The sequence below is a fragment of the Lygodium microphyllum genome, chromosome 1 (assembly GCF_053477565.2).
Source record: "Lygodium microphyllum isolate KBCC chromosome 1, Lygodium_microphyllum_v1.1.10, whole genome shotgun sequence".
Classification (NCBI taxonomy): Eukaryota; Viridiplantae; Streptophyta; class Polypodiopsida; order Schizaeales; family Lygodiaceae; genus Lygodium; species Lygodium microphyllum.
The window spans coordinates 163,761,021-163,784,530 of record NC_141135.1 but is presented as its reverse complement, the minus strand read 5'-3'; the positions used below and the strand labels follow the sequence as shown (position 1 = coordinate 163,784,530).

Genomic DNA, 23,510 nt, shown 5'->3' with positions numbered 1-23,510 from the left:
TTGGCCAGTAATTCCAGGGGAATGGACAGCTTCAAGTCAAGTTTATCAAAACTATGTTCATTTTGCCCAACAGTATTCACAGTCTGCAGATCCCTCAGTGAGATTAACTACTCACTTTTCTTGGTACCTGGCGTATATGCATAGGCACTCTCATACTGATTCAAAGCCTATTCCAAAGTTGTGCATGAATGTCAATGTTAGCATTGATTCCCAACAGCTGGAGATACTGTATTTTCATGCCCTCTGTTTGCCTAGCAGATACTTGGTCCTGTTGGAAAGGATGTGTTGTCTCCAATTTTTTCAAAATCCTCCTAAAAACTTTGTAGATGAATCCTTATCTATGGATCGATTCCGACAACATCAATCTTTTAAGAGGGATCATCTTCATTGATACCTTTCCAATGTATGGTGAAAGCTTTTCATGAACAACTCTTATTTTTTAAGAAGTCATTCAGATGGTTGTGTTGTGTATTAGTGTTTGTGTTGTGAGTTCATTTATGTCCTACAAACGTGGTGGTTTCCTATTGGATTTCGTGTACGAGCTATGTTTTGGAGATTTGTAGAGTTGGGGTCGTGGTTGGAGAGTTGAAGCTGATGCTGATGAAGAAGAAGCAAACTCTTATATCCTTTACAAAATTGTGGTGATTTTTAGTTTGATAAGAGGTGTTAATGTATAAAGAGTTTTCCTTTCTTTGTATTTTTATATCCGAAACAGGTTATAAGTTGGGGTCGTGGTGGATGGATTCTTTTTGAAAAGATATTGAAGATCAAAGTTGAGCTTTTCCCTGAACTTGTATTCCCTTTTTCGTGGGTCGCGAGGACGCTTCCTTATTAAGTGTGGGGATATGTTGAGTGTTGAAATGACTTGTTTTTTGGCTGATTTTTGTTGCTTTTGAGAGCTGAATGGTTGATTTTATGGGATGATTGGTTGATTTGGAAGTGGTTTGAGAGTGTTTTGGAAGATCATGATGTTTGTTGATGGTTCTGTGATGTTCTGATAGGTTCTGAATGGTTCAGTATACCTTCTATTTTGTTCTGTTTTGGTCTGTTTTGTTCTGATTGTCTTCTGTAAGGAGGGAAGGAGTATTGATTGATGAAGAATGAGATATTGTGAAAGCTTATTGAATGGTTTGTGAGAGTTTGGAATGATTTGAGAATGAGTTATGAAGTTTTGATAACCTTCTGTAGGTCTTCTGTAGAGCTTCTGCTTCTGTTCTGTACTGTCTCTGTTCCGGTACTGTTCTGTAGACTGTCTGTATGCTTCTATAAGTGTTCTGTGAAATGTATGTGTGATTTTGGGAAAGTTTTCTAGCCTTGGAAAGAGGTGAATACAAGTGCAAAAGAGCTTAAAGAAGTGGAAGAAGTAGCTGCTGAAGACTCAAGTGAAGACTAGAGTGAAGTGACAGTAGTGAGCTGTGAAGAGACACTGTAGTGGCTCTGGTGACCCTTCATATTAGACATACCTCTTGGGAGGGGTATCCACGACCTAAGAGTGATTATTGAGAGTAATTTTTGAGAGATTGTAGTGAGGATATGATGTATTATTGATGGAGTGTGTGAGAAAGAGTCAGAGATAGTCAATTCTACTCAAACAGAGTGATTGTATATGAGAGATTGAGAGAGAAGACTATGAAGATATTGAAGATGAATAATATGTAATGTATTTCCATTCAAAGATGGTGTACTTCTTTGCTTTCTTTGTTCTATTGATGGATTTTGTGAAGATATTGAAGAATATGGTTGATTCTATTAAAAACCGTGGGAGATTTACATGATGCTGCATGAAGATTTGTGGTGCCTGGTGTTCTTTTCTTCATTATGATCCTATGAAACATGATAAACAAGCTTGTTGATGTTACAAGATAGATTTTCTTGCAAGAGAATTCCCTTTTCCTTGGTGTTCCTCTTGGGGCTCCAATCACTAAGGTGCTTCTCTACTTGTCACAGAAGGAGTACATCTAGAAGGTCCTTGAGCACTTTCATCTGCAAGATGTTAAGCCTATTGGTTGTCCTTTACCTTCTCACGTGAAGGTTACTTAGGCCGATTGTCTCCAGTTTGATGAGTAGAAGGCCAAGATGTTCAAGATCCCTTATGCATCCATAGTGTATAGTTTAATGTATGCCATTATAGCCACTCATCTTGACATAGCATTTGTAGTGGGAGTTGTGGCATGCTATATGGCTACACTTGGCCAACGGCATTGGGATGCCTTCAAAGGTATCATGAGGTACTTGAAGGGCATAGTAGCTATATGCATCTATTATGGTGGCCAAGATACAAGAGCCATGGGTCACATTGACTTTGATTATCTAGGACATGCAAACAGTAGGAAGTCCACCTATGGCTAGGTCTTCACCTTTTTTGGAGGTGCTATTATCATGCTTCTTGTCATTGACTTCTGTCCTCCATAGCTAAACCTTGATTAAGATCCATGTTTCTCTTACTCAAGGGTTTTCCTCTAGAATTTGGTAATGTCTCCACCACACTAAATAATATCCCTAATCAAAAGTTGGTAGACATCAAAGCATTACTCCTAGACAAAGAGAAAAATCTCAAAGGTAAAGAGGAAGCAAGCACTTCAAAGGAAGAATAGGTTCTCTATGTCAATAACAAGTACAAAGGGAAGAAATACATTGTTTGTGTGACTTCTGCAAAAGAACGGGACACATTGAAAAAATTTGTGATACCAGAAAAAGATCACAGAAGGCCTACCTAGTAATTGCCAAAGAAGAAGAAGACCATGAAGAAGAAGAAGAAGACACTCAAGAGCAGAAGGAAAGGCCTCATAAATCCTTCTATTCCCACTTAGACTAACTTTTTAAAGCCTTATATGTACTTGCATTAATGTTCCATTAATAGGCTTTTTAACCTTCATATAACATATGCACTATAGCCTTTGTACACTTAATGAGGCCTTGTGAGAGTCTCTAGCTTTATATGGTTGGTTTTTCCAACTTGGCAAGTTTCTACTCATGACAACCTTTGTATACTTAGTGCTTTTTATGGTTGTGATTGAGGAGGGTTGTTGAGATTTATGCAATCACACTCCTAAGACATCCTCTTTATATGGAGCAATAGGTTAAGGAACAAGCAACAACTTAGGAGAAGTTGCCTTTATACCATAGGCACAGTGTTGTGGATCTCACAAGCAAATGACCAAGACCAACGGACCACTTATTACTTCAAGCATTTCAAGTTGAGGGTTATGGCTACCTCTCACATAGCCATGCGTTCTCTTCCACACACCAATATAGTGAGTGCCCTCAAGCAAGCTTCATCCCTCAACTTCAAGCTTTGACCTCCATAGCCATGCATGCCAAAAGGGGAAAGAGAAGAAGAAGATGATGAAGAGAGGAGAAGAAGAGCTTCTCTATGGCCCCCACACACTCTCTTCCTCTCTCACACTCCCTCTCTTATGCACAAGAAGGAAGCAAGAGCAAGATGCAAGCAGAGAGAAAGTTTGGTCACACACAAGAATGAGCTTCTCTATTCATTTCTTGAATTTTATATATGACCTTATCCCCTCCTTGGATGGGCCATTCCCTTTTGGGTCCATTCCTCTACTTTTTTTCTCCTTCCTGTTAGCATAGGCCTCAACCTGCCTCTCTCATTCTTTACAATTTGTATGGGAGAGAGCCTAGCACTCTTTTACAAAATTAATTACAATGTGCCCGGTGCTTCTCTTGCTAGCATATCATGGTGCGCTTATCATTGTGTGCTTCCTTTTACATTTGAGCCTTTTTCCTACACTTCGCGTCTTTAGATGTTTTTTTAGTGTGCCTTTCTCCTCCATTTTCCTCTTGCCTTGGGATTGTCTTCTATTTTCTGATTTTTTGGCTTTTTCGTCTCGGTCTTCCAAGGGTGTAACATTACCCCCCTTCTAGCTAAATACCAGTCCCATGGCACCGGATGGTAGGGGTTGAGTTTGTAGAGGGTTGATGGGAAATGGTTCTTAGGGTTGTTGGGGAGGTGGGTCACATTGGGCATGCTCTATAAAGTGAGTTTGGAAGGTTGCTGATGGGGAAGATAGATGATTGGTCATTGAAGAAGGCCTCTGTCGGTATTGGTTTGCCACATCTCCATACAATGTTCCCGAAAAGAAAAATAGTGCACTTCATAGGGGGTCATGTTTACCTTACTGTGCAGTGTGCTATGCAAGTGATGGTGGAACTAGGAGATGGGTTGAACCATAGACCACGAACGATAGGCAAGCCTAAGGTGTTATCCCACACTTGAGGACCCAACTTGTGTAAATGGAGGTGATGTGAGTGACTTAGGGAGACATGCTTATCAATCATGTCCTGCCCTTGATGTGTCCTAAGTTATGATGTGGGGGAGGAGCTAGGGTGGTCCCTAGGTTCAATGCTTGTGACATTGTAGAGTACATATGGGCTGATTTCATTGTTGTGTTCCTTTTCTTTCCACTTCTTTCTCTTCTTGTCCTTTTCCTTTTTCTTGACTTTTCTTTTTTCTTCTCTTTTTTATTTTTTATTTTTCTCTTTTCTTTTTTTTGTTCTCTTCTTTTTTTTTTTGAATTATAAAGGGAGCATACTAAGAGGCATCCCATTCATGAGCCGGGACTAGGTTGCATGGTGACTTAAGGGCTTTACTTAGCAAGGCCCTGCTCTCTATAGATACCACTTCAAGGTTGAGTTTGTAGAGGGTTGATAAAAAATGGTTCTTAGGGTTGTTGGGGAGGTGGGTCACATTGGGCTTGCTCTATGAAGTGAGCCTAGGAGGTTGTTGATGGCAAAGATAGATGATTGGTTGAAGAAGGCCTTCATAGGTATTGGTTTGCCATACCATCGTACAATGTTCTTGAAAAGAAAAAGAGTGCACTTTCTTGAGGGTCATGGTCACCTTACCATGCAGTGCGCTATACAAGTGATGGTGGAACTTAGAGATGGGTTGAACCATAGGCCATGAATTAGAGGGGCAAGCCTAACTTGTGTAAATGGAGGTGTTGTGAGTTATTTAGGGAGACATGTCTATCAATCATGTCCTGTCCTTGTTGTGCCCTAAGTTGTGATGTGGAGGGGCTAGGGTGGTCCCTAGGTGTAGTGCTTGTGACTTCGTAGAGTATAGATGGGCTAATTTCATTGTTGTGTTCCTTTTCTTTCCACTTCTTTATCTTCTTGTCCTTTTCCTTGTTCTTGGATTTTCTTTTTCCTTCTTGTTTCTTTTTTTTTCTTTTTTTCTTTTTCTATTCTTTTTTTTAATTATAAAGGGAGCACACTAAGAGGCATCCCGTTCATGACCCAAGAGTGGGTTGCATGGCGACTTAAGGGCTTTGGTTAGGAAGGCTCTCCTCTGTAGATACCCTTCAAGTTAGCTCTTACATTGAGTGGTGTAGATGACAAAAATATGTGATTACACCCAATAAATCTATTGTCTCTCACGTTTTCTAATAGCTTCATACAAAATGCTAGCAAGAGTGTGGCTCTTATCATGAGGTGAACCATTTCATAGCTATCTATTTGGACATTGATATCAAAAAAGAGGGGCGGCAAACAACTGATCTTCCTCTGTAGTAGGTTTTTGCTTTAATAATATTCACAACAAATAGAGATAGTTACAGATGGTGATGATTGTGAGATTGGGACTGGGGAGAAGTCTTTGAGGAAACTTGCAATGATGGGTGAAGGTCCCTTTTGATGAAGATTAGGCTTTCTTCAGGGATTGAGGCATTTATGTTATAGGTCAAAGGGAAGACATATCTACCATACACCTCTCAGTTGAAGTCAACTCCAATCCTCCTCGGGTAGAGCATGTAGGTAGGATCATCCCTTTCATGCAGTAGGGTGCTATAGAAAGCCATCTAGGTCTCTAAGTTAGAGTCCCAAATGTTTCTATGCCACCTAGGCTGAGCCTCATGTCCCTCCACTCCTTGGGATACCTCCACCGCCTTATCTTCCGAGTAATTTATAGGTTCCTATTGTCACCTCGTGGGGTGTCTCATTCCTTCCTCTAGCTATCTCCTTTCTAGTCTTGTTGAGAGATTTTTCACCCACCATCCTTGGAGATAGTGCCCTATCTAATGTATGAGGGAAGGTGAAGGAGATCTTGAAAGGGAAGCCACAATTTCCCATTGCTCCCACATTGCAAGTTCCTGGCCCTAGTTCTCACAGGATCTCACTCCTAGCTTTGAGGGATGGCCACCTGTGGAACTTGTAGTGTCTTGGCTTGGAGCTTCTTGTGGGTGAGTTGCACCTATTCTCTACATTTGTGCCTCATCTCCACCATACATTCAAGTGGCATAGCTTCCTCTCGTTGCTCTTCTAATGGTTGTTCTTGTGGTTGTAGAGGGGGGACTTGGTTCATGCACTTCCTCTTCCTCTTGTTGGTCCTATTCAAAATTGCGCCCTTATTATTGGATTGGCTCTATTGGCTCTTGTGGAGATGATTGCACTTGCTACTCTTTGGCTCCCCAAACCCTATCAAGGTGAGTTCTTGTGAGGTTAAGGTAGCTGAGATTGGATGGGCTCGTTGCTCCTCTACTCCCAAGTTGGTGCTAGGATTGGGTGCCTTGGCATGGAGTCCATGTTGCATCACCCTCCTTGACAAATCTAGTTTTCTTTTTACTTCCTCTAGTGTTTCTTCTCCTCTTGGTTGTGTGATATTCAGCAACACTATGCTCAATAAGGCTTGTTGTTACTCTAGTATTCTTGTCCTGATAGGTGTGGATTTGCTCTTTGCCAAGAGGCATTCAATCTTCTCGAAATGGGCTAGCCCATAAGCTAAGTCTTTGAATCTATCTTTGTTCTTGGCTGCCCATTCCTCTTCCTTCTCTTTCATTTGCTCTAGCCCTTGATTTTGGTATTGGGCTAGGGTGGCAATCACTTGCTCCAATTTCCACCACAATGTGTGCACTTGTTGTTGTTCTTGTTTTTTGTGTTCTACTTGCTCCCTTATTATAGCTTGCTCGTGCAGAGCTGCTTGAAGTTGGTTGTGTCACTTTGCTAGCTTGTTCATGGTCTCCTCATCTCTTTGAGTCTTTGCCGCATGCAGCTCTTTCCTTGCCTCCTCTCTTTGCCTCTTCAACTCCTCAATTTCCAGCTCTAGACACTTGTTTTCCCTAGAGTTGAAGGTGCACATGTCTTCTAGGGCAATGTGGTTGTCTCTTTCTTCATCATATAGATCCTTTAAGCTCTCTTCCCCTTCCCTTGCCTTTAGGGCCTCTTTCAGAGAAATTGTCTCCCTGTTTAGGATGGTCATTACCCTTGTTCTTTCTACCTTGTAGGTTGCAAATCTCTTCTTCCACCTTTACAAGCACGGCCTTTTTCTCCTCCATCATCTTGTTGAGTTGGCTTTGAAGCTCTTTTACCAATTCATCCTGAACTTTAGTGTTGTGCATGGTTGAAGGCATCAAAGTAGTTGACACTTCTAAACGGGGTACCTTTGGCCCTTGGTGTGATTTATCATCGACTCTACTATTGCTGGCCGCTTTGTTCTTGCAAGGGGGCTCCTTTACTAGGGACACACACAATTTCTTGCACTTTTCTCATAGTACTACACCCAAGCCCTGATGTTTTCTTTCATTGACCTCCCCTTCAGTAGTTCCTTGCGTCGGGTTGATTGTAGGGGTGGCCATGACTGGTGGGATTGCTTGTAGAGGGGCTATTCCCTTTCCTTCCACCACCAGTCTTGGTCCTGCCTCCTTCATTTCTGCACTTATGCTTGGGATTCCATCTCGTACTTGGGCTCATCATTGCCAATTCCTAAGATCGGAAGGGTTGCTCCACTAATCTTCGAATGGCCATGGCTATTAGCTTCTCCTCCTATTACCTTAGTCACTCTTCCTTCTCTTCTTGTTTCTTTCTGCACTCTTCTTCAAGCCTTTTTGATTCCTCTTCCACCCTTTGCAAATATCTATTTTCTTCAAAGGTGGACCAGGTTTTTCTTATGGGGATTTTAAGAGTATTCTTCCTTCTCCCACCCTAGCTTGATAGATTTGAGTCTTGTTACTTGCTGGCTATCCTCTTGCTCGAAGTTTCTTGCTATTAAGTGGATCGGTTAGCCTCCTTCTTATTTGCAACTCTTTCTATTTTGTCCTATTGATCCTTCTGGAAATTGTCATCCTTTTGTTCTTCTACTTTGAGAGTGAAATAGTCGAGCTTGTTGGGGTGGGGGAGTGATGCTCCTCTTGGATACGTGACGGCTTTGGGGTTTGCTCTACTACTTCTCTCTTCGTCTTCCCTAGAGCCTCCTAGATTATGGCCATTAGTACTCCTCCAAATCCTACAGTTGAAGCCTTGGAAGAAGCTAGTTTTTCCTCTCTGACTTCGCTAGCTGGAGGCTCCCCTCGTACCCTTGGTGATGTGGCTAGTACCTTTACTAATGCATGTTTATCTTTCAGACATAGGCATTTCAATTTACCTCATCTAGGGAATTTTTGTTGCAACGCTCTCCAGCAATGGTACTCCTATTTTGTTCATGAGAGCATTATATCTCTTGCTTGATATGAGGGTATGGACCATTTTTTCTTCCAGTCAAATAGTGGGGTCAAGAATGTTAGCCAGGTTGATCCCATCATTTGTGTAGACCTCTTTTTATCCATCCCCAGCATCTTGTAGATGTCCCTCTTTGGCCTCTTCTCCAGCTTATCTACTCATCCCAGGGCCTTCTCCACAATTTCTAGATTAAGGGAAACTTCCACCTTTCCGGAGGTCTCTCCTTACCACCTGATGGTTATTGTATTGCTATTCCTTTGGGAATCAAAAGTTTGTAGAAATTATGTATGTTTGCTATGGTTGATGTCCTACCCCACCTTCTCCAAGTACTTGGCAAAAGTACATCATTCTATCATCTGTCCAATTGTCTCTTCAAATGTTACTACTCCTTCCAAATTGTGGATGCTATGGTATTTTAGTTGGTTGAAGACTCGTATATCCATGGCTAATCCATATCTTCTATGCTCCTCCTCCAAGAAGGGGAGCTTGTTGGCTTTATCTTGTTGTCCTGCCATTTAGGTTCGTGTTGCCACACAATAGCTCACAATTAGTTCTCTTTAAAGGGTATCTCTTGCACAGAAGGTAAAGTAAATAGAAAGATTAGTGTCTGATAATAAAGGATATAACCCACAAAATGAGAATTCTCACATCAATCAATCCACACATTTTCACATATTCATTTTTCCCTTTAAAATTTAATTCTTATTTTGAGTTTTCATCCATTTTCCACTTTTATCCCCTCCCCCTTGGAAAGGATGAAAATCGTTCCTAGGATTGTGGGAATCAAGGTGTATGGGCATTTAATGCATCCGTGGTGTGGCTTAATTTTTCAAGAGCTAGTCGTAAAACTTGGGGTTATACTCTAGAGTTGCATAACGGTCCATATCTTGTGGATGAATGCCCACTTGCATGATATAAGTTAATATATTAGTCAAGAGGTCATTGGAATTGAGTTGCCTTGCAATGCGGAGTTCCTCCTCCGTTTGGATCCTATCCAAGTATGGGTGGAGCATGATATTGTCTTCTAATGGCCGATTTCTTATTATGGATAACACTCTAAATGAGGTTGGGGCCACATAGTTTTGGTCATACTCAAAAGTCTTGATGGAACATTGTTGCTCCACATTGGTCATGATTTGGAAACCTTCTTAAGCCCATGAAATGCACAAAGTATACCACTTGCGTAAGAAATTGGACTCAAACTCAACTAATCATTGAAGTTTAGAAAGGTTATATGTGGTGGCATGGAAATTTTACTCTTCTTGTAGGAGGTGATTAAGTGTTGGCTCAAGACCTCTTCTCATGAAATTTCATTGCCAATCATTTCATATGTAATATTGGAAGCCTTAATAAAAATAAATTTGTATTCTTTCCAAGAACACGGCAAGGAAAGTACCTCATTTGCTATGGGTTTATCAAGTAGGTCTGAGTCCAAACATTCATAACTTCTATCAAACAATGTGAAAGTGGAGTCCAGTCATTAGATACTTGATAATGTTAACTAAAAGAAGTAAGAAACATGAAATGTGCAAGAAAATCATGGAGAAGGAGCCTAATTTTCAAATTAATATTCACATCATAATGTGCATATAATGGCTGCACAAAGTGGTTACATCAAATGTATTAATTTTTCATGTAAATACACTAGCTGAGCATGATCCCATGGAAATTGTACCATTAGAATAGACTCTTGTGGTAAAACTGCAAAGGTTTTATTCTATTCTCATTATAGGAACAGCATGCAATAAGAGACGACTAGTCTTTTGGCCCAAGAGATGGGCTGGATACCCACCAAGAGGGATGGGAAAACCCTAATTCATTACAAAAAGGATGAGAATGAATAGAAGAAGCTATTCATGTGTATGCAAACTTCTAGTACTTGTTCTCTTTCTTTTATCCTTGTGTGTGAGAGAGTGAGGGAGACTATGAGATTGATGAAAAGGGAGCAAGATTGTGAGGTGAGGGACCAATAGAGTAAAGCCTCTTTACTCCTCTCAAGTACTATCTCATGCCTTGCCCAGGCTTTCTCCTTGAAAGACAAAGGCCATGGAGGGTTGAGGAGCAAAGAACCACTTGCTTGAGTCATGGAGCTTGCATGTGCAACCTTCATGGTTAGAGGTATGCTTTGGAATGCCCAATACAATGGATCTTGATCCACATATGAGTGGCTAGGTAAGAGCTCACCCAAGGATTTTTTGCGTTGAAGATCCTAATATAATAGGATGTCCAATGGTCCTAAGATGTTGAGCATGCATTGTCCAAATTTTTGGCTCCATTGTGAAGACCAAGAACACATTGAGCATGAAGTCACTCACATGCTGTACGTTGCGAAATCAGAGGGGTGCATGAGTGCCAACTCCAAAATGTGAGCACCTAGTTAGAGCTTTGTATTCTTTGGATCAACTAGAGTTTGTTTGATAGGAGAATTGATTTTTAATATTTACTTTTATTTATACTTATTTTTGTCTTTGTTTTATTTCACTTATTAACAAAAAGGGTTTTGGGTCTATTGGGGTGGCCTTGTCTTGAAAATTGTGGTTTTATTTATTTATGGTTATGATATTTTTTTTAGTTTGAAGAAGAAGAGAAGGAGAAAAGAAAGAAGTAGGAGAAGAAGAAAAAAAAAAGAAAAAAAAAAGAAAGAAGAAGAGAGAAATGTAAGAAGATAAAGACAGAAGTAAAAGAGAAGTAGGAGAAAAAGAAGTAAAGGAGAAGACGAACAAGAAAAAGGAAGAAAGAAAGAAAGAAAAGAGAAGGAGGGAAAGAAAAGAAAAGAAAAGAAAAAGCTTACCTAGGGGAAACCTAGCAATCGAATTCCCCCTTCTCCTACACCTCCATCAATTGCCTACACCTCCCATTTGCCTACCCTCCCATCTTCACGTTCTCCACTCCTACATGTGCCCCCCGTCTCCATCATTGCCTTCTCCTCCATTGTTCCCTGCACCCCTCTTCACCTTCATCTTTGCTTGGAGGACCACCTACACCCCCTTTACCACTCCTTGCACCCCCCTTTATCATCACTTGTGCCCCTCTTCACCTTCATCTTTGCTTGGAGGACCACCTACACCCCCCTTTACCACTCCTTGCACCCCCCTTTATCATCACTTGTGCCCCTCATTGAACACATTTTGTATCCCCTCTTCTCTCCCATCTCCTCCATCCATTGTGTTCTTGCCACCTTTCCTCCATCTCCTCCTACCTCTATCAGGCCTCCTATACACCCCACCTCTTTGCCATCTCCTCTTGCCTCCATCGGGCCACCTATGTCTCATCCACCTCCCCTCTATCTCCTTGGCTCCTATGCCCCACATCTTCTCCATCTCCTCTACATCACCTCTTCTCCACCAGCGCCTCCTATCTCTTCTCTTGTATTGCTCCATGGTCGGCCATCACCAACTCTACCCATGCATCCACCCAGCTACCCTGATCATAAGTCTATCAGTTGTAGCTTGGCCATGAAATGCCACCAACACCTCTAAGGGTTCCAATTTCCAAACACCTCTACCACTACAAATCGGTCGCCTACCACTATTAGGGCTCCAACCAACCAACCATGTAGCCTTGCCATAGCACCACTGCCACACCATTGCCACTTGACCATCCACCTACTACCCAAATCCACCACCACAAATGGGCATACATACACACCTCTCCCCATGGCTAAGTATAGGCACACACATTACACACCCCCTCACAACCCATGTGCACAACCATAAATTCACTATTCACCCACACATAAGGTGACACACACCATACACACATTTGTGCATGCCACATGCACTCACTCACATCTTGTAGTTCACATTTTTCACACATACTTCACATTAAACACACACAAGACACACCATCCACACATACATACATACCATATGCACTTGCTCATACCCTAATAACTTCATAGATGCACACATTGACACACATACACACACCACACACCACCTATATATACTATGTACACATAACACACCTTAACACGCATGTACAACACACACACACACACACACACACACACACACACACACACACACACACACACACACACACACACACACACACACACACACACACACACACACACACACACACACACACACACACACACACACACACACACACACACACACACACACACACACACACACACACACACACACACACACACACACACACACACACACACACACACACACACACACACACACACACACACACACACACACACACACACACACACACACACACACACACACACACACACACACACACACACACACACACACACACACACACACACACACACACACACACACACACACACACACACACACACACACACACACACACACACACACACACACACACACACACACACACACACACACACACACACACACACACACACACACATGCATACTAGACCACATAGAACATTGTACACACATATACACAGACACATTCCTAGGCACATATATTCTCACATTCACATTGTTGCAATTGCACATAGAACCCTTACACACATACAAAATACCCTTGCACATAGATCCATGCATACACATGTGGACACGTGCATACACACATGTACACATTTGTACATGCACCCAGCCCTTATGCAATTGTGTTTTGACTCATGTACACATCCACATGCATATGCACTATGACACTTGCACACCACTCTTCATGTACATGTACACATGCACATAGAATTATGCACACATACCCTTGTATACACACTAGCATTGCACACACACCTTGATGTGTGCATATAGACCAACACACATGTACAACCCATGTGCATGTACACAACACCCTGTGCATAGGCACATAGATGCATGCACATTGACACATAGACTAAGACCATCATAGCCAAAACCTATCATATCCTTATGCTTAGAAACCATATATCCTTGCACATGCATGCATATAGATCTCCACACAAGCATGTGCAGGTGCACATAGACCCATGCACATAGGCCAACACACCTGCACATACACAAGTCCTCTATATTTGTGCACATGAATCCCAATATTATTGCATTTGCATATCGATGGGGACCCATAGTCACTCATACACAGCTTCCCAAATGTGTACATGTGCAATGTGTACCTAGTTTTTGTGCATTTGTTGAAGACCCATGCACACATACTTAAGCACATGCACATAGGCATGCACACAAGATACCCCTGCACATAAACACCTATATATAGATAGTTGCACATAGCCCTTGCACACTTACATGTAGACGCATGCACATGTACACATGCACTTGCACACATGCCCTTACACTTGCACAATCACACATGCACATAAACCTAGGACCTCCAACTCTCTTCTTCTATTTTTATCCCATCAAGAATAGAAACCCCTATGCTAGCAAAAAGTATTGGACGATTTTCTAGCAATCATGAATTCTTCTCAACACACTATGAAATCAAACCTCTCCACAATGACACCAAAATTCATAAAGCAAAATGGCCATGGTACAAACCGAATAGTAGATACTACAGGAAGTGAGAGGATTTAGTGCTCTAATGTTGCTATAGCTAAATCCACCAATGCTCTTGATATAGAACAAGGAACCCTTCATTCTTCACATTACTGAAACTTAGAAAGAGACATGTTTAGAGATGCCAAACTTCTTCTTCAACTGCACAAATAGAAAACCCCAATTGCAATGCAAAATAAAAAGTATATGTGACCAATTCAAGGACACAATAAAAATTGAAGATGCCACAGAATCATCTTGTGACTTACCTCACACGGAATCATCTCACAACTTACCCCACAAATCACCCATCTCATAGCCTTTTAAGGCTAAAGTTGATGGAATTGCTATTAATTAGGCCATGATAGTTGCTACTACCCTAGGTCACGACCCATTGTAAATAACCCTTTGAGCATTCAAATGTAGATCCAGTAGGATACAAAACAAGAATCTGGAATTTACCTATCAAAATAATGAGACTTAGCTCAACACAATTGCAATGCAACTGCTTGATGTTGTTGCCAAATTGGAGGAGAGATTGATAATATCTAATGATCCATCAACTTCAAAAGAGGGAGCAAGGTGCCATTCATATTGTGCCACTCTAGCTGAGAAGGCTTGCTCAAAGAAGGAGAACCTAGGGCATCTAGGAAAGACAAGTAGTGACTAGAGGCCATTACTAGCCCCCTTGGAAGTCCAAAATCTCCTAAATCATCTTGACACAAGTAGAAAAATAAAGCCCAATATCAACACCCTCATGCAATTTCTCAACCTAGGCAAATAAACTCATAAAAGCTAGCCAAGGACATTGCCACTCCCTAGCAGGCTAAGGATTTGACCAAGTCACCTCAACCAACAAAAGTAGCTAGTCTACCGACTCAACTGCTGCTACTTCCAAATGGGGATCTCAAAATTCATAACCTTTGGCCTTGAAAACAATGGCCACATGCATAGAGGAATAAGCCCTTGTTAGTCCACTCTCAAGAAATCCCTTGAGGAGATGGCTAAAGAAATAGTGCAAAAAACTAATGATTTAGAAATGAAGTATTTAGTACAACTAGATACTAATTTTACATCATCCGCATGTGCATACATTTACATGGACATTGGAACCGAGTGATACTAGCACAAAACCAAAACAAGACCAAGTGAATCAACAACTCTCAAGTCAAGCTCAACTTGAAGTTGAGAGAATTAAAGTTAGGAAGCTCAACATGAAGTTGAGAGGATTAAAGTCAACTTCAAGTTAGGAAGCTCAAGAATGTCATTTGGTCCCCACATTTCATAACGCATAGTGCCCCTAAACCATTGAGTAAATACCAACACTAGAACAAAAAGGAGAAGGTGGAAGCTTATTCAAACACGTATGGTACACTATGAGAGCTTCAATGGCTGAAATTGAAATTCAATACATGACCATTTCAAAGCAAAGATGATTTATATGGAAATACCAAATTGATCCTATGTATGTAGCTTCTAACTTTCATTGTACAAGGAGTCATGCTAGCTAGACCACTTTTAGACATTCCCTTACTTGCGACAAAATCCTCACAGAAGAAGAGTACCATGTTGTGAGTAGATTAAATAAAGGAGGTGTGGTACTTGATATTGGAGTATTTCTAACCTTATTTACATAACTGCCACAACTTCTTGACACATATGCTACACTTCAATTAAATCCTAACTTTTATCAATGACTCACACCTCGATAGAGTATCCCTATATCATAACTTACTTACCTATACATCACAAATTTATACATAGTAAAATTTATATTTATTCATTTATTTTAAACAAGAAAAAAAAGAAACAAAAGGAGAAAAAATCCATGCACACCACAAGATCAATATCCTTGCAATGATTGCAAGCATTGCAACATTTGTTTGTGCATGGAGGGAGCAAGTGAAGCAACAACTTACTAGTTGGAAAAAGCAACCACTTACTAGTTAATAAGATTCTCAAAATTTTCAAAAAGATAATTTCATTGAATTATATTGCATGTGCTCTCAATTTTTATCAAGTGAATGTAGACAAATAGGTGACAAAGGCCCGATGATCAAGAAAACAATAATGAAGTATCAACTTGTTGACAATGTAAGCAATCAAGAACACAAGACAACTAAAGACGAGGATATGAAGAACTCTTAACACAATCCATGAGCACGCGATAAGAAATCTAACAACAACAAGAATTTTATTTTTTCAAAGAAAAACTCACTCTAGTTGCTACCTAAGACTCTCTACTACTTCAATATGAAGAACAATAATAATTGGCCATGAAATCCAAGTGCACCTCTTCATCAACAACAAGTCCTCTGGCATCGAGGCTTATGGAACAATTATCCCTACTATATCAATCATTCTTAGGCCCCAAATTTTGACATTACCTTATCTCTTTTGAAAGTTTGAATGCCTCATTATATGGCATTGTTATGTTATTCAAGAGAAAAAAAGAGAGGAAATAAGACAAAGAAAACAAAAATGCACACACAATCATAGCACTACATAGCTAGGGGTTCTCAAATTAGATTTGTCTAGTGACATCGATCGGCTGACTCCATTCCTAATCCCCCAGCCTATTGTAATTTCCCCCACAAATTACTTCGGGCACATCAAGGGTAGAGCATACCAAGGGAGTCCATCTCACCTATGCTTAGACATGTCACCTTTAGCCATGTACACATTTCTTTTGGCATTCCATCTCACTTCCATCATAATTGAGTTTGCCTTGTCTTCCAAACCAACAAAAAATGTATTATGCATGATATGAAGATACTACCACTACCCCTAGGAAGAGACCATATGAGAGGTTTTCCAATTACACAATCATACGTGCACATAAACTTTTTGTAGATTACCATGGATGTGACTTCCTTTTACATGTCCTTCTATGGACCACTTCCTAATGTGCTTGAGAGAGTTGAGGTTAATAATTAGCCTCCTCATGATGAATAAAGATTTGAGAAAATAATATTTTCACATGCCAATCTAATGGAGCTCATCATTCTTTTGGTCAACAACAATTTTTTGGTAATAATCATGCAAATGGAGGTCCTAATTTATATGAATAGCAGTAGCCCTATGTCAATAATCACTCCTTTGGTCATCCTCAAGTTCAAGGAAACCCCGATAATCATTTTGGATATCCATCAATGCCACCTAGTCACTTTGGATAGCCTCAAATACATGGTGGTGGAAATAATTCTTTTGGGTAGTTCCCGTTGGTCAAGAATCTTGGAACAATGATATGCATAGACCACTATCATTTGGGATGAATTATAATCGATAGCTAATCATGAATGGACAACACCATCATTATGACAAATAGTACAAATAAAAGATTTCCATATCTAATTTTAAGGGTAATGATCCATCCCTACAGAATAAGAGGAATGTTTTGATAAATCGAAGATGTAATTTACCTTGTACCTATGCGTGGAAGAGGCCAAGGTTTGTTAAGAAGCTCTTCACTTAGGAGAATATGCTCATACTTGGTGGCAATACATGGCAAATGTTGGGAAAGTATTCTTGACATGGGAATCATTAAAGAAAGAAATGATTGGTATCTTTGTCTCATCCTTGGAAAAAGAAAATTTGGTGTTGGTATTCACTCCAACAACGAGGCCAATCGTTTCATCACTATTTTAATCAATTTCTCAATCTATCAATGTATGTGGATAGAATTTTTTATGGAGTTAAACTCAACAAATACATTTTTGGACTCGATCCCATGCTCTCTTTCAAAGGTGGAGCACTGCAACCAACTTCAGTCCATGTTGACATTCAACATATAAAGAGGTATGGTAAAAAATACAAGAGTTTTTAGCCTAGAATAGCCTGCATAGGAGGGCATATGAGGGCATTCTAAAAAATACAAAGATTTCCTATAGCCTAAAACAAGGTTTAAATTTTAAATGTAATTCTAATGTAAAAATGGAGCATAGGAGGGCATATTTTGGTGCCAAAGCTTCACCAAATAATGGTCAAAGAAATCATGTCCCAAATGACAATATAAAGGAAGTATTTGCTGGCGGTTTATGCTTTAAATGTGGTGACATGTAGACTTCTAATCATAAGTCAAAATGCAAAGCAAAGAATGCTAGGGTACACATGATAATTGAATATGATTTGGATAAGAAGACACATGATAACAATACACTTCAAATAGATGATGGTTCAATTTGTGAAGAAATGGATGAGAATGAAGTAGATATCCATGAGGAGTCTTACTATCCCATGGATGGGTTCCCCTTCAACTCAATGCTTATTACATGGATGATTTCTAGGATGAGCAATATTCTCCAAAATTTTGCTCCATTTCACATGATGCATGGACATTATGTAAAGGAGATAATAAAATTTGACTCAAGGGATCAATAAACAGAAGAATTGGTCACATTCTTATAGATACAAGGAACACTGATAATTTGGTAAATTCCAAATCTATTGATGGGTTGAAGTTGTTTCCTCAAGAAATGGAGTCTTCCTTGAATTTATAAGTGGCTAATGGGACTCATGAAATCAACAAACAAGTGTACCCATGCATCCCAATAGTTTTATCATCAACATATACCACTCACATCAATCTTATTGCTTTGGAGATGGGACCTAAGCCCTGTTGTCTCTTGGTTACTTAGTTCAATATCTTGGTCAATTGGTTTAGAACTAGGATATTCTTGATGGTTGAATTTTCAATTGGTCATTCAATACTAGGGCTCCTTTCCTCTTTTGAGGCCGGGATCTCTAAGCTATTCCACAAGTGCATATACTTCCACTTTTGTTAGGCTCTTATCTAGCCAAATAGATTGGGTGTAGACTTTTGTGTTTTAAGTTTGGTTTTGGAAAGTTCCTTGTTTCTTTATTTGGACTTTGGTGTGACTTACTATTCGTTTGGGTTTTCAATCTTCTAGTTTGAGTTGATTTGCAATCAATGTGGCTCTAATATTTAAGCATAAATAAATTCTTCTTTTCATCAACATTTCCTCATCAATGTGAAAAAATGAATCTTATGCACAAATAGGCTTTCCTCTTTCCAGGCAATGCGTGCTAAATGCTCAAACAGGTTCTTCAATATAGAATACTTGATCATTTAAAGTATTCAAGCATGGTATTATTTAGATTAGCCTTGTTTTTAAGTCACAATTGTGATGTGCAAGGGCTTAGATGATGCGGATGTCTTTAAGGCCTTGAATGAAACTCATATGCCCTAAATGTTGAGATATCGAGCTCCACTCGTGATACGCCAGGGTGACCGTTTTGTATTTATGTCACCGACTTGTCAGTTGTAGATGCGGTTGGTACACCGCCCATGAATAATAGCTAGACGACAGCTATCCTTATCTACTCTAGTTCGTGGCTCAGCTAGTATGCCACCTTAGTTAGTTGAGTTTGGTTTGAGACCCATATAGAGGGTTCTTCTATTTCTTTGTACTTGAGTTCTTTTGGCTTACACAACTAAGAAGAGGAAAACTGTTTTTAGCCTCCACCCTTGTGTGTCTTCCCCCATTGTGCAAGCAAGAAAGCTTCAAGCGAGACTCCTTCCTTCTCTCCCACAATCTTGACATGGTATCAGAGCCTTGTTCGTGGTAAGGAGCTCAAGAAAGCAAGCCAAGCTCGCGGTGTTCTGGTAAGAGGAGCAGTGTTGCTTTCATTTTCTGTTTGGGAGCAGATCTCTGCAGGTAGCACAGCCGGAAAGTGCAGGAGTGCATTGTCTCAGGTTGAGACGCCCTTCGCGGTGAAGCAAGAGGGCAGTATATGCTGCGGGTAAGGGCTTTAGCCCTTGGCGACCCTATTTTTTTGATTTGAGGCCATTTCGGGGCCTGTTTTGGAGGCGGAAGTTTTCTGCACGCACTCAGGAAAAGGCCCAGTTTTATGCAGGGCAGCCACTGTTCTACAGGTCGGTGAAAAGTTACTGTAAAAATTGCATTGTATGCTTGTGCGCAGAGACATTAGGAATTACAGAATCATCCGTGTTGCCTGTTGATGCAAAATCGTCACTAGGAAGTGACTGTGTGGTCAAATACCACTTTCGCCAGTTTTGCAGATTTTCCCGTGTGAGGGTGAAGCTGTGGTTTTTGCACTGACAGAATTTTTTCAGTCTTCTGTGATGGCATCTAATTCTCTTTCACAGATTGTCACTGAAAAGCTTGACAAGAACAACTTCCAAGCATGGAAGTTTAGAATGACAAATTTCCTTATGGGAAAAGGATATTGGAAATTTGTTGCAGGAAATGAAGAAGAACCAGTTCTTCCTGATGTTCCCAATCAACAGCAAATGCAGGCATTCAAAACATGGCATGAGAGAGCCAGGAAAGTTATGTATTGGCTGTCTATCAGTATTTCAGACTCTATGATTGTGCATATTCAGGATGCAAGTACGCCAAAGGAGGCATGGGATACTTTGTCAAAAATGTACAGCACAAATACGCAAGCTAGGAAAATGCAGCTCAAGCAAGAGTTGCATAATGTGCAAAGAGAAAGTATGAGCATCAACGACTACCACATGAAGGTGAAGAAGATTGCAGATGCACTTGCTTCCATTGGGTCGCCAGTGGAAGATGATGATTTAGTTTCCGTGACCTTGAATGGTCTAGGAAAGGATTATGCACAGTTTCGAACATCCATTTCAGTTCGTGAAAGATTTCCTGATTTTGAGGAGTTGATTGCTCTTCTAATTTCTGAGGAACAGAGAAATGGTGGTGCATCTTCTTCAGGAGGAACTTCAAAAGAAGCTGTCTTCTACTCAAATGCTAGAAGAGGTAGAGGCAGAGGTAGAGGAGGCCGATTTGGAGGCCGTGGCAGAAATCAGAATAAGCAGCAAACTCAAGAAAACCAGTCCTATGAAGGAGGACGTGGTAACTCTAGAGGCAGGGGGAGCCAAAGAGGTCGTGGTGGATGGCAAAGAGGCCAAAATGCAAACAGTAATGTTGAATGCTACTACTGTGGTAAAATGGGTCATATGGCTAAAGACTGCTATAAAAAGCAGAATGACATCATGAATGGAAAACTGCAACAAGGGAATTATGCATCTTCTAGTAGACACGGTGATGACAGAAATGAGCACTTGTTTATGGTGCAGCACATGAACAATTCTGTGACAAGTGCAGAAGAAAGCAATGATGTATGGTATGTTGACTCAGGTGCATCAAACCACATGACAGGTCATGCAGAATGGATGGAGGATGCAAGGAAAATGGAAAAACCAGGATTTGTGGAGACTGGTGATGATACTGCACATCCTATTGTGCAGATTGGAAAAATTCCTTTGTCTATGCAGGATGGGAAAAAGAAATACCTGTCCGATGTATTTCATGTCCCGAATATCACCAAGAATCTAGTTTCTGTTGGTCAAATGGTTGAGCAGGGCTTGCAGGTCAGATTTAATCCTCATGGATGCTTTGTTGAGGATATGAAAAATAAAGGTCGCTTGATAGCAAAAGGAAAGAAGAAGGGCAGAATGTTTACGTTGGATGCAGACATGTCTGAATTGAGTGCAGCAATGTTTGCACATGGGACCGGTGTAGTTGCAGATATTGATATCTGGCATAAACCCATTGGTCATGTTAATGTACAGCGATTTAAATCAATGCAGGCCCAAAATATTGTTGCAGCATTGCCTAAATTCAAGGTTGCAGAAATGCATAAGGTATGTGAAGCCTGTCAGTTTGGAAAACAGGCAAGGAAACCATTTCCTAGACATGTTCAAGAGAGTGAGAAGCCATTGGAATTAATCCACTCTGATGTGTGGACTACTAAAGCTACATCTCTTGGAGGCTGTCATTATTTTGTCACTTTTATTGATGACTATAGCAGAAAAGTTTAGGTGTATTTTATGAAAAAGAAAAGTGAAGTTTTTGGGCATTTCAAAACCCTTAAAGCCATGGCTGAAAAAGAAACAGGTCTGCAAATAAAATGCCTAAGGTCAGATGGAGGGGGAGAGTACCTCTCAAATGAGTTTGCAAAGTTCTTACAGGAGCATGGCATAAAGCAGCAATATTCATGCAGTTATACCCCACAACAAAATGGAATTGCAGAAAGGAAAAACAGGCATATTGGAGAGGTATCCCGTGCCATGCTCAATGAAAAAGACTTGCCAGATTTTTATTGGGCTGAAGCAGTTGCTACAGCAGTCTACATAATGAACAGGACTCCCACTGCAGCAATACATGGAATGACTCCAGAGGAGAGGTATACTGGTAGGAAACTAGATATTTCTCATTTGAAAATTTTTGGTTGCATTGCCTATGTACATGTGCCAGATGAGTTGAGATCCAAGTTGGATCCAAAAGCTGAGAAGTGCATCTTTATTGGTTACTCTCTGCAACAAAAAGGGTATAGATGCTATAACCCTTCTACTCGTAAGTTTACAGTGAGCAGAGATGTTGTTTTTGATGAGATGAGTAGCTAGTATAAACCAGTAAATGTGATTGATGATGTAGATGTACAAAATGGTAATGCTGCACAAAATTCACAGCAGCAGTCACAAAATATTAGTGGACCTGGAGCGTCCTCTAGTAGTGGTTCACATTCTTCACCATGGACAGGCAGATTGAGATCAGGAGAATCTTCTCAAAGTAATGCAGATAGTGGTATGCAGGTATCACGAAAAGGAAAAGAGAAGGTTGATCAGTCCATGTTTGATGTGAATGCATGTCACTCTTATGTGGATGGTGAATCCAGTGGCTCAGAACAGAGCATTGATGATGAGTTGGGTATTCATTCTATTGTTACACCTGGAGTAAGGAAGACCAGGGATGTTTTGAGAGCACTTGGGAGTGAACCTACTTTGTGCAGGTCTACGAGAGCTAGGTATCCTGTGGATAGGCTGAAATATGATGGATTTACAGCCATTCACTATGCATATATGGTCAAAGTGATACAGGAACCAGAACCCACTTCTTTTGAGGAAGCCATGGGAAAAGAAAAATGGGAGAAAGCCATGGATGAAGAAATGGATGCCTTGGAAGCAAATTCTACATGGGAATTGGTACATTTCCCTAAAAGTAAAAATGCAATTGGCTGTAAGTGGGTTTATAAGGTGAAGCACAATGCAGATGGTTCTGTGAACAGATACAAGGCAAGATTAGTAGTCAAGGGGTATGCACAAACATATGGCATTGACTATGAAGAAACATTCAGTCCGGTTGCAAGGATGGCAACTGTAAGAGCAGTCATTGCTATGGCTGCATCAAAGGGATGGTCTTTACATCAGATGGATGTAAAGAATGCCTTCTTGCATGGTGATTTGCAAGAAGAGGTCTATATGGAGCAGCCACCAGGTTATGTGCATGCTGTTCATCCTGAGTTTGTTTGCAGGTTGAAGAAAGCCTTGTATGGCTTGAAGCAAGCACCTAGAGCATGGTCTGACAAGATAGGACAGTATCTTGTCACTATTGGCTTTCAAATTTCCAAGGCAGATTTCTCACTTTATGTGAGAAAAACAGAGAAATGTATTATGCTACTTGTCATTTATGTTGATGATTTGATTATGACAGGTGACAGTGATGAAGATATCCTTCATGTGAAAATGCTATTGAAGCAGAAGTTTGAGATGAAGGATTTGGGAGAGCTGCGTTA

The 23,510-nt window shown here is 40.5% G+C and overlaps 1 non-coding gene across 1 annotated transcript; it reads left to right on the top strand.

The window, feature by feature from the left end:
- The first annotated feature begins 726 nt into the window (after positions 1-726).
- On the top strand, positions 727-794 carry LOC148041915 (small nucleolar RNA SNORD36). Its single transcript, XR_015692627.1, has one exon. It is a non-coding gene; the product is annotated as a small nucleolar RNA SNORD36 (small nucleolar RNA).
- The last annotated feature ends 22,716 nt before the right edge of the window (positions 795-23,510 follow it).